This window comes from Leuciscus leuciscus (assembly GCF_965113295.1).
Source record: "Leuciscus leuciscus genome assembly, chromosome: 2".
In the NCBI taxonomy this organism is placed as follows: domain Eukaryota; kingdom Metazoa; phylum Chordata; class Actinopteri; order Cypriniformes; family Leuciscidae; genus Leuciscus; species Leuciscus leuciscus.
Window position 1 is genome coordinate 28,683,096 of NC_138726.1, and position 17,292 is coordinate 28,700,387.

At 38.9% G+C, this 17,292-nt stretch overlaps 1 long non-coding RNA gene across 3 annotated transcripts in view; it reads right to left on the minus strand.

The window, feature by feature from the left end:
- The window catches only part of LOC309492886, a 132,117-nt gene that overhangs the window by 3,312 nt on the left and 111,513 nt on the right, over positions 1-17,292 (minus strand). The gene's annotated exons all lie outside the window — the stretch shown is intronic.

The window sequence follows — 17,292 nt, forward strand, 5'->3', positions numbered from 1 at the left end:
AATCAGGCTTCGCTCAAAGTATTTATCAGATGGAGGGAGGCACGATTACATCGAGTGCAAATATGTGTCCCCGTTATCCTTCCAGACTATACGATCCACCGGAGCAACACTGGAGGTGACACGGAAAGAGAGAGAGAGAGAGAGAGAGAGAGAGAGAGAGAGAGAGAGACAGAGAGAGAGAGAGAGAGAGAGAGAGAGAGAGAGAGCATGAAGCTGTGGGATGAAGATATGGATAAACTGAGTGGGAGGTGGAGAAGAGAGAGGAGGGGGGTAAAAAGTTGAAAGAGAGACAAGACCAGCTGATAGCGAAGGAGAGAAAACTTGATAAAAAGAGGAACTGGGGGGAAAAAACGAGACGAGGTGGGAGGGAGCTTTGTATATGGCAACTCATTATCCCACAATCAAACCACTCCTTTTTCTCTTACAGTTGCTCTCTCTGCCTCTCGGTTTTGTTTACGCTCTTTCTTTTCCTTCTTTTTTGTAACTTATTTATGAGTTAGAGCGAATCTGCAGAGCTTTGCATTTCACTCTCGGTTTATGTCTAATTTAGTAAACATCCTGGTACAAGTCGGGCCTGTCAACATCCCCTCCCCTCACCTCTCATTTAGATTGTGGCTTTATGTTTGTAGGGGGTGAGTAAAATAAGAGATGTTTTGATCTAGTTAGCCTATGTCTCAAGTATGGATCTTATTTTAGTCTCTGCAAGAGGTATAAGGCCGCTAACCGCATCACTGCATTGTGGTGGTGGTTCTGCTGTCATGGCGTGTTTTCTTCATTTCTCATTACCTGCTAATGTGGACAGGGGCCAAAACCACTAACCAGCCCTCTACCCACCTCTCAGTATCTTCGCTTTCTCTCTCTCTCCTTCCATCTCCTGCCCCTGCTGATGGGCTAAATGGTCTGGCTGCTAACAAAAGGAGAAAGGGAGAAAGATGAAATATATTTTGACTGTTTCATGGAAAAACAATCTGACACAAAGTAATATTCATCTCCAATGAATCCAATATTCTTTTTGGAATGATATTAGACGGTATCTATTCTATCTTCCATTGTGTTCCCATCTGCCCTTTTCAGGATCTAAATTATGTGCATTAGTACGTAAATGGGCTAATGCCTGTCTGTATTTAGCAGGCTACATGCCGTGAATATATTCTCTGCTTCACGAAGTAATTGGTAATTACAGTGGTCATTTAGGCAATCACTGTCTCTCCCAGATTCATGTCATTCTTAAAAATAACTAGCTCTTAACCTTTGACAGAATTCTACAGAAACTGTTCATCACCGCCCCCGCTTTGATTAATTTTGTGCATACACTTTCTCTCTTTCACAAGTGCAATTGCACACACACACATGCACGAACTGTATCAATAATAGTGATGTTTTTGCATTTGTTAACTGTGACAGTTTGCCTCTCTCATCAAAACAAAGGAGAGATTGGGGGGGGGGGGGGGGCAGTTAAATGTAAGGTACGCTTACTGTTCTAAAACGATTAGTTCCATTTATAAACAATTAGACAACAGGACACACAAGGCATTTAGCCTTATCATCTCTTCCTAATCTCTCTCTCTCTCAGTCTCTTTCTCTCTCCCGCTCTGCCACGAACAAATTCAGTACTTTAACTGTGATAATCTTTTGTCTGCGTGCTCCCTGTATTTCACTTTCTTTGTTTATACAGTCTTATTCACACATTATTCATTTCCACGCATAATGAAGCAGCACACAGAAGAACTTTCGCTCTGCGGATACTGACTTTGAAAAATAACAAGGTCGACAGCTTTTGCTCCAAAACATTTTCCTCCATGGCACTTAAGATCTCCATTATGTTGTCTGAGGCACTAAAGGATCTTCTACTGCATCTTTCCCATACCACATGTGAGATCAGTTTTTGCAAAACTTGACAGGAAGTGAGGAAACCGTTTAATATCATGTCAAAATGGTTGCTGCAACAAGAACTGTTTAGAATTTAAAATGTTGCCTCTAGTTGAAAACAGGAAAAACAACTGCAGCTTTTTATGATGTTTTCAATACCATATTTAAAAGCATAAGTCAATATTGTGGTGTGTTTGTGTGTTGTGTATGGCATATGTGTATGTCAGAGTCACAAGAGACAGGACTTTTTTACAAGTGGAAAGATAAAGAATAAAACATTTCCAAAATCAAATATTTGAAAATCATACAAAAATGGGTTAATATAATTTAACAGCCTCCCAGAATACTGAACCTTAAAATATGATTTGTACCCCTTATAATTTCTTACCCTTGCAACGTTTGACTTCGCTCAAATGGAGAAATGAAATGAAATTAAGTCAAAGAATGGTCCCTGTAATATTAATGAGAGTTTGTATGGTGTAATTTAAGCTTCCTTTTATGCCTGAGTTGCAAAGCCTGAATTATCTATTCAGAGGGATACAAAGTTTTACAGCCGTGAAAGTTTAAAGAATTTTCTTACTGCTGCTGCCACAGCTGAATGGGGCTTAAAACAGAGGTTAGTCTAGGAGGATCTTCTGAATACAGGATGCCCTTTTTATTACTAACCGTTGACCAGTCTGTCCAATCCAAATCCTAATTGTAACCGCTATGAAAGAGACAAAAGTACCAGCTTCAGCTGAGCATGAAAACGGAACACAGAATAAGACGTCTGTCAGAGCTAGAATGAGGACTGTCTGAAGTAGTTCATCCATGACATACTGTGCATATATATATATATATATATATATATAGAGAGAGAGAGAGAGAGAGAGAGAGAGAGAGAGAGAGAGAGAGAGAGAGAGAGAGAGAGAGAGAGAGAGAGAGAGAAAGAGAGGCATCAAACATGCATTCAGACATTGCACAGCAAGAGAGACAACGTACAGGTGCTGAGGCCAGTTTAAAAGAGCTGAGGAGAAAACTAAAACATCTAGAACTATGAAGAATAAGGCTATTAGTTCAAGGAACAATACAATCAATATCTGAGCCAATATAAGAATTAAAAGGAGGCTTTGAGAAAAAAATGTATAATAAAAAACGGGACTATACGGCGGTGGAGGAAAACCTGCAGCTCAGCAAACAACTGATGCTTTTTTAATACATCAAAGCTTAAAAGCACATATAATTAAGAGTACATGAATCTAATGTGTTTTCATTCTCCCTGGGGATTTGATAGCTCTGATTTCTTTGATTGTATTCCCAGTAAAGCACTCCAATTGTTTGTACAATCAAGCTGCAGGGACTGCACGTATTTTGCGTCTGTATGTGTGTGTGTGTGTGTGTGTGTGTGTTCTCAATGGCCAGCATAAACATTCATTTCAGTGTGTGTCTGTCCATGTGTATGCGTTTGTGTGCGGTCATTGCCAAGCATAAGCGTGTTTTTGTGATAATTCGGATCACTGCACGAGCACGTTCCCGCTGACACTGCTGCCACCCAATTCCAGCCTTATAGGCATTATGGAGAAGAAGCCTTGCTCCAACAGCACTCTGAGCCGGGCTCCGTCTCTGCTGTGTGCTTCTGGATTTTATCAAGATTTCCCGCTGAGCACCGATATATTAGTGTGGCAAACATATCTGCCAATTCAAACTTGCATCAAAAGCGTATCGACGACGGAGCCGAAACAGCATTTCCATGCACTTCGTCTTTTGAATTGCTAAAATCAGCTTGGCAAAAGAAGCGGCACCATAAAATTCAGCTGTGGTTTTCTTTCAGCCAAAGCGCTTTTCTTTTGTTGTGAAAAAGGAAAAAAAGGTGGTGGTGGCGGAGGGGGTGTGGAGAGAAAAGCCTAGGTCTTAGCTGCGCAAGAGTATGGGGAATGCATGGGTCCATCTGGCATCCAAAGAGAAGGCTTTGTCAGGATCCATCCAAGACACACTGCTGCAGAAGGGTCCTTTTCTACAGCACCTGCAAAAATACCTCAGAGCCGCGCCAGGCGACGTCTGCCCACCTGCATCCTTAGCATTGTTTTCTGTAACCTCTACGAGCCTCTCAAAGAACACAGCCACCCTGCTGCTTTTAGAAATATCGGAAGTAGAGAAAGATAAATATTTAAAGCGCTGAGAATGTGTCATTGGAGGAATGGAATAAAAAAAGAGCTCTGGAACGAAAGAGGCCGATGTCAAATCTCACATTAAAGAGCGATACCTGTGTACGACAGAGAGAGTGAGAGAGGAGATAGCTCTATCATTTACCTATGGACACCTCTTGCTCAACTGTGAGAAAGTGAGAAAGAATGCACCACCTCATCGCTGATGCCTAATTTGCCACTGATGTCAATGTGTTTTCAACTGATTCAAGAGAACAAGTCAGTGAAGTCTGTCACAGGCCTCTTTAAAAGGCACCTTGACTCCAGGGGCTGTTAGTAAAAGTTCACTGCATGAAGATGTATGTAGAGAAAAAGGGAAAATACACACACTAGCTGACCATTAAATGAGTTTAATGTAGACTATTTCACAGATGCTTTTTATGAAAATGAGAATTAGGTTATGCTTGAAGCACAGTGATGATAAATCCTTTCTAAGCTTAATTATGATGTTATAAAATTGTGCCCTGCATGGGCACATACAACTTTTAAAGTGTATTAAATATTGCAATCATATTTAAAAAATGCTATAATCTGTCTATATAATTAGAATTCAGCGAGTAATTGCATGAGAGTACCAGAGGTGAAGGTGAACTTAATTCTCACACAACCTTCACCCTAAATACAGACAGACTAGTGAATCTATAATGAAACCACTCAGGAAGCACTATATCTATTACCAAATATAATGGAATTCATTCCACAAAGTCCACTAGCACAGATCCGAACATGCTCTTTTTTGCTATTTATAGGCATGTGTATTTTGAAGTGATCAAATCAGCGGCTACAATAGAGAAAAGAGCACTCAGGATGTGCTTTAAAACACTGTGGCGAAGCTCAGATATAAGCCAAATACATCAATGTGCTTTCCCTCAAACGAGATCTTTCAAAGCATTACAGAAACTTCAGGATTTTTTTAAAGAGAGCTGTAACTGTAAATCAGTAAAACGTCAGTATCAGGTGTTCCAATCGACACGGGTCAAGTTGGCCGTCTGACCCTCACAGGAATGAGGCTGTGGGTGAGACACGCAACGGTGAAGTGGATCGCGGCAGGCACGATGAGCCACTCGAGAGAAGCACTGAGACAGGGTTGGATAGAAAGGCACAAAGAGAGGCTAAGTGGTAATAGAGCCTTATTATCTGGTCACCATAGAGGCCCGGAGTGGAGGATAATAACAGAAGAGCTCTGCGCTACTCACACCTTAACCTCGCTCACTGTCTATTCCTCAGGGGCGTCAACACTTACAACACATCCTGGGTCCACACGCTGCTCTTTTTCAGCTCTCAATCCCGCCACTTTTTATTCCTTCTCTAGCACAGAGATGCTTTTTTGTTTATTGGCTTGGTGAAGCAGCTCTATTCCTCTCTTGTTTCAAATTAAGGCAGGTTGTGTTTCTGCTAATGTTTGGGAAGTACAACACAGTCCATACGCCGAGGGAGGACAGCTTCATTTCTCTCAGCATCTCGCATGCTTGACTCTCAGCTTTAAGAGAGATGGCAGAGACGTCAGGGTCCTGACAAGTCTACACCATTAGAGCCCACGCTTAACTTCTGAGAAGCTGATTAGAGCGTTGCCGTGCCAGCCACAATCCATCACTTCCAGTAAAGGAGCTTCTTATCCATCTAACCAAGAGACTGCCTCCAGAGCACCACAGGGAAGCGAAGGAAAGCTAAAACATTCCCTTATCAAATCCTGGACTGAGTAGCCCTTGCTTCAAATGGCTAGCGAATCTGGGATGACCAGCTGTACCATGAGACAGAGCTCGGCTTTGGCTTTGGCGTGCACCCGGAACGTTTTGCTGATGGCCTTGTTGATGAAGGACGCAGAGCACCCACAGACTCAGCATCCAACTGGAGCTCCTCTGAGGACCCCACACATCCCTGGCATGTGGGCAGAGATAAAGCTTGAGCCAGGCCTCGAAAGTTCCAGTCCAAAGTTTTGCCCGAAGAAAAGCAAAGGGAAAATAAGAAAGTTTAAGCTTGTTTAACTCCCCCCTCCCCAAAAGACAAGCAGTCATGCCATCTGTGAAGATTCTCTCTCCAGCCATGGCCACTGCTCTAGAAGAATTGGGGGAGGATAAGGAGAGAGGAGGGGAACGAGTGGGACATAAAAAGAAAAGATGCGTTCGCACAGAGGAAAGAACTGCCTCACAGACAACGCAGGTACAAGGTGGGCACGTGCCCCCGAAATCATCAAACATCTTTCCGCTAGATCTGGATCTCTGTAGCCCTCATATTGTTGGCAGAACAACTGAGGACGTTAACCCCTCCTTCTGTTCGCCTTGGATTCAACGAGAGCAGAATGGAGACTCTCTCTTCTTTTTACATGAAAGCCCACACTTGAAAAACGGACATGATTTCCGACATTGTCATGGCTTGAGTGTGCCTTGAAGGGTGGTTTCTTTTGACCAAAAAAGATCCCTAGTTTGTTCATGTTTTTTTAGTTTTATGTTTTTTATTTTTTATTCCTGTTTCCTGGGAAAATCTGCCAGAGCTTATACATGGAAGCCAATGCATGAACTTTCAATCAGGGATTAGCCGGATTTTCCAATGTGGATCTTCTTTTGTGAATTTGGCCAGCATCGCCTCTGTCGTTGGCAAGGGAAACGTAAATAGAAAATGATCCCTGGGCCAACGGGGATTGCCTTCCCTATTTCAAAGAAAGAGTTAAAAAAGGGCCACTTAGCCCTCTCCATCAATGTGATGCTGCATCAGACCGAAGTCACGTTCACACAACAGACCACCAAAAAAGTCCTTGTCCAAGTTCGGAGCATATTGCCGGCGCACACTTTAGTCTGTTCGGCCAAAAGAAGGGGAATGTGCAACATGGCTGAAAAGAAAAGAGCAACAAAAATGACTGAAGATGGAATGAAAGAGCCAATAACGCTAATAGCTCAGTGTGTTTCTGAGGCTCTAGTTTTGTTAAAAACCTCATGGTTTCAATCCCTCTATACACGTCCATTTGTAAATCTTTTGCCATATCTCTGGCCACTGTTCCCCTTCAGAAGTCCACTTACCCTGATATAGATGCTAATCCTAGCTTACCGTACTAGCTCGTTAGATAAGGGCACAGACCCCCTATATGTTACTTCCATCCACTGATGGAGTTCTCTGCATGGCTGCCAGCCACTGTACCGTGTGTGTGTGTGTGTATTTGCATGTGTAAAAGAGAATGCGGCTTTGCAGACCTACACAAAAGATGCCCTAACTTCCAACAAGCTGAAGTTTTATCTGCTTGAGAACAATGGGCAAATATGCCACCCATGTGTGCTCTGTGTTTGTTCTTTAAATGTCAACTTTGAAATCCACAATATTTGTGGCGTCTGCAACTGGATACAAGCAGCAAACGACGCACTTGCGCCACTAATGTTCAGCTCCATTAACTATCTAGAAACTATGGCATAAAAATCAATGCATAGGTGTGAGTTTTATGTCTATCACAGAAAATCTTTCAAGGCTGATTTTTCTCTTTATCACAATACAACGTATTTGTTCAAATGTTAATCAAAGTCTCTTATTCCTTTTGGTTTGTGCTATTCTTTCTTCCATAATGCCACACCCACATACACACACTGTAAAATAAAAATTCATGTTCTCAGCCTCCTGTGGTGAGAGGCTATTCAGCAGGTTGAACACGACAGGTTCCACAGGAGAAATCTGTGTATTGGTATTGGTCTGAGTCAAATTTGATTGTTACTGAAAAACCTTTAAACATGGGGCGCAAGCATGAACAAAAGAGGAAAAAGTCTGTGTCATGTATCATTTTTCTTTTATTTGCTTGAGAGAAAGAGAAACCAAACACACTTAGCAATATCCCTAACTTTCTATCCATTCAAACGCTACGGCAGAAAAAGAGTTAAGAGCGCAAAATGGCTTTGGGGAGAGGAAGAGTTCCTGTCCCAGTTTGTTTCCTCACCTATTCATGTCCTTCTTTGTTCTTTAAGTTCTTTTTCTCCACTCCAATCCGTGTCTAACAAACTCTTTTCTTTGTTTTTGTCTTTGCACTGGCTCTTAAGGTGCTTGTTTCTCTACAGCTCTGAGCACCACAGCTTGCTGCTTGTTTGGGCGATTAGCACGGGGCTGCTGTGTGCTGTGCATGTGTATCTGTTCTCGGGCTCCTTGGGGCCCCGGGGGCGTTACGCTCAGCGTAAAATGGCCCTCCACTCTGCCCACCTATCTCTCCCAAGACGAGGCCGCAGCCTCCCAGTGGAAAATCCCCATCCCCAAGCGCTAGGCAAGGAGGGCTAAGGATTAGGTGTTCCGCCTGAAAAGCACACTAAATTGAGTCCTCAATGTTTATTTTTATACTTTGTGTTGTAAATTAAAATGGTGGAAATTCATCTTTATTGTACTTTGTTCCCCTGCATTCTTTAAAATCTGATTGTTTTGCGTGCGAGGGAGTGTGACTCGCTTTTCAACGCGGGGAGAACAACTGCGAGGGGGGAATGTAATCACTGCATACACATACACAAAAGGATTCAGAGTGCAAAAAAAAATCAAACAAGCGCTATATCCAGAGAAGAGGGAATATACTCAATCTAAACGCTCTGTCTAGCACATTTTCAATGATCTTGAGCTACTTCTGATAATGAAGGTCTGTTTTATAATAAACAAAAGTGCAGATATCTAAAGATGTTCTACTCCTCTCATTTACAGAAAATCAAGTCAGTCTCTAAGCAATGCCCTCCAATAAAAAGTCACATCACCAAACTCTCTCCTTTAATTTCCTAACTGAGTTTAGTTAAAGCAACATGCCCTTTCGAACCCCTCTTTTTCCTTTCCCCGACCTCATACTGTATATTATGAAACAAATAAATCCATAAAACATCTCTTGGGAATACATGACAGCTCTAAATGTGTTTAATCCTCACCCTAATTTCGATTTGCGAGCTGAATTTCTTTGCACACCAATTTGAAGTGGTCTTCTCTGGCAACTGCATAACACCAATTCCAGAAAATGGACAAGGCCTGAAATATCACAGCAAAACTCTCTCTCTCTCTCTCTCTCTCTCTCTCTCTCTCTCTCTCTCTCTCTCACTCTCACTCTCACTCTCACTCTCACTCTCTCGCTCTCTCTCTCTCTCTCTCTCTCTCTCTCTCTCTCTCTCTCTCTCTCTCTCTCATGGTACAGAACAATTTAAGTATCCACAGCAAGAGCTGTTCCACACGGAATAGATAGCCGGACATTTAAAACAAAATAGTTGTTTGCTCTTAACTCAGAAGAATTATGAGACATAATAATGAACTTGATTTATCTGGATGTTAAAAACTGGGTGAATTGTAATGACACGTAAAATTAATCTTAATGCAAAGTTTCAGTCAGTTTAATTTGACTTATTCTGCATATTTCAAAAAAAAAAAAAAAAAAAAAAAAATATATATATATATAGCTGCAAGCAGCAATAACGGGCCCAAGCCCCGGCACCACCGCCACCATGGTGGCTTTAGGGCAACAGTGCACGACGGGCAATGTGTATTTAAAGCGGGTAAATGTAAAAGAACTATGGCAAAATCGTTATGCCACATTCACTGCAGCCAGTTGGTGCCACTATGACCATGATCCACAACAGCCACATGCAGGTGTATGACTTTCATGGTGTTATAGGTTACTTTCAAATGAAAGTGAAGTTATAATTTGCAGCTCAAACTTTTTTTAAGTATTAAGTATTTATCAAAAAAAAATTTTTTAATATATTTTTATTAACCTTATTAACGTATAACCCTAATCAAATACATGACTACATGAGAGTACACAAGTACACATATACGTTTTTTTTTTTTTCAGGGTTGGAGCTAAACTCTGCAGGACATCGGCACTACAGGACCGACGTTGCCAATCCCTGTCCTAAGTTTTAAGATTTGTTATCCTGTAATGCAGACTTGGTCAAAACAATCATACTAAAATACATTTGAGTGTGTTGAAAGTTATGTTAACATTACTCTGTGCGTTCGCACGGTAGCTGGCAAATTGCAGTAAGCTAGATCGATATTAGAATATCATATTTATTAAACCTGGATGAATGGCATGCAGGTAATTTTAAAATATATTGTATGGCAGAGAAAATGCTATAATACTGTTACTACAAATAAACCTCTTTCTGATTACGCTATATTAGCCACTTGACAAATTAGTGTTGTCTCTGAGGTATGTTATTCATGGTAAATCAAGAAAAGGAGAGATTCAAACAATAATAATAACCATGTTGAGCTAACAATGATTGGTTTTCTGTCTATAAAAATATCCAAACAGTTGCTCAACTGTCTTATAAAACACTTAATATATTAAAGCATCTTTGGTGTTTCTATGGTTTCTACGGAAGTATAACAAACCGGAAATCAAGGGTAGCGTGGATATGACGTCACTGACAGGTGACACAGGCCGTTACACTGGTTAAAATAGCTGATTTCTCTATATTTAAACTGTTGAAAACATTTGGGATAATGTAATTAAACAAGTCAACAAATTATATAACACTGTTCTATTGGTTTTGGGATATTTTAATCCAAAAATTATAAATCTTAATGAATAAAGTGTGTTTTTCACTTTTTATTTTTATCATTTTATATAGATATAAATTGTTCAAAATGTATTATTTAGAAGATATGATACTCTTTCAGTTTCCCTTTTTGTCATTACTTTAATCCCTCGCCATAGCAACAATGTTCCAGATATCCAATACCTGTTCGCAATTTAGCATATTCAATATATTGGCATCATGTTGAGAAAGTTTGGTGTGAATCGTGTATGAAGCCCTTTGGAGCAGTAGGTAAAAATTTAGAGCTTTATAAAAAATAAAAAACACATTCAAACCAAAATAGCTCACTTCCTGTTGGTCAGAGCTAATGACTGTAAATTAGAAAGTTGTCCGACTAAATGAGAACAATATATGTAGTGTCCACTATAGAGGCCCTCCTCCACACCCATTTCTAAGGCTTTGCCCATGTCAACTGGCCGACAACTCTGATGTGTGTGTGTTATGCAATTTGAAGTACGCTAAGAGTCTAAAAAAAAATCTGAAAAAAAATATTACAATTTGTCACATTGCCATGACAACAGTTTTCAAGATATCAAAAAACCTTTCAGAGGTGTACATCTGCGGTGTCTTGACATTATTCGGACGAAGTTTAACGCAAATCAGGTAAAAAAAAAAAAAAAAGAAAAAAAAAAAGGTGATTTCAAAACATTTTGAAAGTGACACACTTCCTGCTTCCAGTTGGTGAGAGTATGACTTTGACTCACAATAGTCCCAGCCATGTGATCGGCCTCCTACAACTAACACACAGCTGAAGTTTAATCAAAATCAGTCAATGTATGCAGAAGTTATAACACACTTCCCGTTTCCCTTTTTTCACCATAGATTTGTTACCTCGCCACAGCCAAAGAGTTCAAGATATCCAAAAATCTACTCGCAATTAAGCAATGTCTTAATTGCTCAATGTCTTGGCTTCATGCTGATCAAGTTTGGTGGTGATCAGACGAATCCCCTAGGAAGAGTATATCAAACAACCCATAATAGCTGACTTCCTGTTGGGCTGGCGTATAAAAGTGTGTGAAAGTTGTTTGGCCCCATGAATTCTATGAAGTTTGGTTATTGTAGGGTAGTCCTAATCAACCTTAACTGCTTCAATTTAAAGAATAGCAAGCATTATGTTAACATGCTAAATGTATCTTTTTTTTAAACTAAATTTAATGCATGGAAGGAGCAAATAAAATAAAATGTTCATTGACAAAGCACCTCTATTGAACATAGCATGAAGCAACATAGACACCATGTTGCTGTCCATAGAGTAAGCTGCACCCTTCAGCACAATTATAACAAAGGTAACTTTGTTATTAACAAATTAAGAGTTTTGTGTGTTTACTCAGAAACACATAAAAAACCCCCCACTTAATTTAGACATCTAGCTCCATACAAAACATGCTGTGAACTAGATATCTATCCACTTTTCATTTCATTCAACAAAAATACAGCATGCGGTCTCAACACAGAAGGATTAAGTTAACATATTAGCACCATTATAGTACGAAAATAAATTCATGCTCTTAAAAAAGAGCTAATTGACTTCCTTTGAATTGTCCTTAAACTGATACTTAAACTTAGACTAAGTTACAAACAACATTGTCACAAACTCTGTCTCCACGTACAGAGGATAACAGGGGGGGAAAAAAGCCTCTAGAAAATAATTTGAAACGGAAGCAGATATTAAACAAATATTGCTCTTTTTACATCGTGACATGCTAGGAGGCGCCCGCAAAGCAAGATCCTTTGATGTATTCCAGTATATTATTCTAAATGGTTTCATCAGTCTCTGACGAGTGAGAATATATGCCATTTTATCATCTCTTGTTGATGGAGCATGAATGTTTGCCAAAGGCCTCCACAGTCACACAGGGAAGGATGCTGGGGGTTTGAGGGGTGCTGGGGTTAGTCAATCTCGAAAGCAGGGCGAGCGAGAGGTGGACTGGAGGGACAGCCTCGTCTCCTCCATCCAGACTGCTATTTTCCCAAAGTTTTTTTGTAAAAACGCTTTGCATCAGTCTTTAAAACTCTTCATTAATCAATCCGGTCTTCTTATTATTTCTGTAAGTGCAGAAGAGATTGCTAAATAAAAAGAGATTTCTCGTTCAGTGGGGGGAGGGAAAAAAAGCACAGTGAAATGAAACCGCATTCATTGAACCTTAAAATGTTTTGATGGCTTTTCAGAGGCACATTATATTTACATAGGAATGTGTCATTAACGTCAACGGCGAACCAGAAACTATTAAACTAATACAATGCTAAACTGAACAACCTTGAGAATTTGATTAGAGCCATTGTGAGTTTTAAAAATGCTCCATTCTTGGGTTAAAACAAAAGACTGATGCTTTCAGCTATGCTAATAATTCAGCTGTCAACTTTCATTGATGTATTTGACTGCTGCAGCTAGCATTTACATACTTTATATATAGCAAGAAGGGGTGGGGGCGGGGGTCGTCTATGCAAAGAATCATAATAGAGGTTCGAAACAAACACGAAACTGTTTGTGTTTCATTTCAAATTAGCCGCTGTAATTTTCAAAAAGACTGCAGGCATTGTTTGCTTGGCAAAGTCATGCGTTTTGGAGCAGTTTTAATTCTCCTATTATTGCACTTGCCGGAGACACAGTATTTCTCTTTTCTCTGCTCTGCCAAGTGCTCTTAAACAGCCGAGAATGATCTTACTGCAACTCTGCTTTAATATCAATGACCTTCTTAGACTGTTTATCAACTGTATGTAGATGTGTGCAAATAAGTCTAAAGTCTGTCATTGTGTTCAAAGCACAATTTCTATACAAATCAACATATTTCTGAAGCCCAATACAGAACAATATAGCTTGTCATAGTTAGCAGGCAAACATGTGCTCCCTAGATTCTATTTTATATGTGGTTATGAAATGTAATAAATACATAATGGGATGTTTCAGCACAAGACAAAAAAGGTAAAATAAGAACCTATTTGTGATTCATTATCTGTTTGAACATATATTACATCCTTGGCAAGATCCTTAACATTGTTTCATCAAACCCTGGAGATATTTTATACAATGATCTAATTAAAGTCACCATTTTGCCAAGTATCCCATTTAAGAAATCTATATGTTCTATATAATTATGAAATTATGCATTATTTAATACATAAACCCCAAAGCTCCATGTGTGCCTATAATTTTAATGAAAAAGTAAATGAATAGACTACCTCTTCTTTAGTCCCGTTTATGGACTTAATTGCAGAAATAGATGAATGATCTATTTGTGGACAATGACAGGAACAAAAAAATAAAAAACATGGAAGCATGATCTGATGATTTAAAAACTAAATTATTAAAACTACACAGAAACACACACATTATTATACATGCAAACTGAAGGATAAGTAATGTATGTGTGGCAGGGATTGTAAAATCTGAAATCACCAGCCAACTGTTTCCATAAAGAAAACAGATCAAAAAACTTACTAAATAATGTCTTAATGAAAATACAAAAAGGATTGTGTGAGGGTCAAGCTTAGGATATAAAATATCATTAGCTCACTATAAAAACAATAGAAATCAATGGAAAGTTGCACAATGATATAAAAACAAACGTGTGTATGTGTGTTTTGTGCAAACAAAGGTGAAATAGAGATGAGGTGTAGCTAGTCTGAGCATGCCAGAAGACTGCCAAAGATTCAGGATCACCGATTTTGCAGGAAGATAACACACTCTCATATTGTTGTCTGCAGCATTGTTGCTAAAGTAGCCCATTAAAATGCAAGGATGTATATTAAAAAGCAGCACTGCCTTTTGATGGATAGTCGTCAGTTTATGAATAAGTGTGCATATTGATTCGCAAAAGGTGAAAAAGCTGTTTGACACAATTATTTCTGAAAGGGCTCCCCCTCTCCTGCATGATTTAAAAGCCATTTTAAATGCCCATCACTTACATTTCCTTATAGAAGACCCCAATGACTCCCCTGGAAATAATAATTATGAAAATGTGGGGAATGGTATTGGTGTATATTGCTTCCACAGCAGACAGTGCACATAGCATGAGCGTGGAGACTGATAGGCATCTGTGCGGAGGGTGTTGGTGGGAAACCACAATCACGGTCAAAAGGACCACTGCTGGTTTTTCCCTTTATTTATGCACCTTGTCCTCTTTCTTTCAGACTGTTTTTCATTCTTTTAACAAACCTCACATTTTCCCATGTGTTGCATCCAGATTCAGATCTGGCTGGCCAATAATATTAAGATGAGCTTTTCTCTCTCTTAAATAAAAAGACTGAGGCAACTCAGTCCAGTGGGTCTTTGGAGGACATACAGCGGTCACAATGCAAGTTTTCAAGCCAGAGCAATGTCTATGCTGAACATCTATTGTCACAGTAGTTCAAAACAAACTCAAATTATGTACAAACTCCATTAGAAACATCATTATGCAGTAAGAGGATGGGTTAGGGATGCATGATAAGAAAATTCTGGCCGATAACAATAAGCTGACATTTTTTTGTCATGGTTATAATCAACAAATGGCAGATATTAAAATTTGATACCATTTACTTACAAGTAAATTATTAAAAATTTTAATAAATCCATTTTAGGTATCACAGTTCTTATAGTTCAGGGGTTTTCTGGTTCTTTTTCTGGACTTTTGTTTTGAAGTGTATTTTCTGTTCCACTTGTTTCAGCACTTCCCGTTTCTTGTTTAGTTCCTGTTTGCCTTTGTTCTCCTAGTTTTTCCCAGATTAGCATTTTAGTTTTAAGGATACACACCTGATGCACATTACCTCAGCCTTTAGCACTCAATTTATAAGCAAACTCATTGAGTCATTCGTTGTCTAGTCTGAGTGTTGTTTCCATAGACTTTTGTTTGTATTTCTTACACTGTAAAGAGGTTGCTGTAAATTTTACAGTAACTTATCGGCAGCTGGATGGCAGTCATTTACTGTAAAATGTTTACAGTATTATTACTGTATTTTCACTTACAGTATACTGTACCATTTACTGTACTTGCATTTACAGTATTATTACCGTATTTTCATTTACAATATTAGTATTGAGTTTATTTAATTTTTTTAAATTTTCATCATTTAATTAATTTATTTTTTAAATGTATATGTTTACCCCACCCCCCAAAAAATCACAATAACTCATGAACATTTGTCCTTATAATATTCTTTTTAATCGTTGACTAAAACATTTTGTTTTAGAAGTACAAATTACAAATCTTGACCTTTAGGAGCCACTAGGCTGAAGAAAAAAAGGCAACATCACCAAAGTCCATAGAATTAATCTTCTGGGGACCATTTGTATCTGTAGCATGGCAAAAACGTACACACACTGAAAAGCAAAACCAGTCTTAAAATAATAAAATACAGTCAAAGTCAGTTTGTGTTGTTACATTTCTGTAATTTTGCCAGTCAAAGTTGACAAGCTCTCTGATGAGAAGCATTGAGGGTTTCAGGGTGATGCTTTTCTTTGGACCTTTCCAGATTTCCATCTGATCTGTGCCTTTGGTGTTTGGCGCCATCAGGGTTGATTCTCAGAATGAACCTGCAAGCACAAGCAGGGAAAAATATACAATTTTTTCAGACCGGTGTTGGCAGAATTTTCCCTAACTCTCAAACTTGATGCTGCATGTTTGACGTTAATAAAAGCACTACATCTGATTCTGAATCCACCTACAGGGATGGTATTACCTCATAATCCATTACATTAAAATCATTGAAGATTCATTCTTTTTCAATATATTCCTGTAGCTTAGATTTCCAGGGAATGGATAACTTAAATTAAACTTAAATACAATGTAAGTTGCTTTGGATAAAAGTGTCTTCCAAATGCATGCATGTAAATGTAATGTAAAAAAAAAAAAAATATATATATATATATATATATATATATATATATATATTTTGGTTTACCTAATTCTGCATTAGACAAAATAGACAGCTAATGCTGAAGAAGAGTCTGTTAGCTGTTGTAACTGGATGATGATTCTGCCCTTCATTGTCAGCATCCATGTTTTTGCTTAGAGAACAAACTCTCCTGAAACAGACAAAGTCACAGCAGACTTTTAGTGTTCTAGTTTACAGAAAAAGCTCAAATACAATAACAGAACTTATTACTAACAACAATAACATGTGGGGTGAAGATGAGGTAAGATATGGTGTTGTATGGTGTTTATAGTTTTTAATCAATTAAACAACATTACAAATATTAGTTAGCAAAACTTTGCTATATTGATAATGGTATATTGCTAACCCCTTCCTCCTCCTCGTCCTCTTCCTCCTCCAACGTCAACCCCGTTCTGTGTATTAGTGGAGAGCGTCAGCAGTGATGTACAGTCCGGAGGGAATGGCTGCTGCAAATTCAAAATAAAGAACAGAAACTGATGGATGATTGTTTAAAAGCACTTTAACTCTGCTGCCCGGTAAACCACTGTTTTCTCCCCTTCCGTTGGTTTCATCAGCAGTTATATTATGTTTGCCTGCTTAATTCAGCTAATTTAGTTGATGTCATCTTACTCACCTGTAGATGTTATTACCGAATGCAATCACAAAAAAAGACTCCAAAATACACCTTATTTAAACACGTTAATTTACAGTCGACGACTCTGCCCGCCTGATGAGCTAACTTGCGTTAAATAGGCAGAGGAACACACAAACAAACATTCTTTTTTATCGTTTTAACTAAAGAATATTTCGGCTAATAGGTGAACTTAACTTACTCACCAGTTAATATTATCACC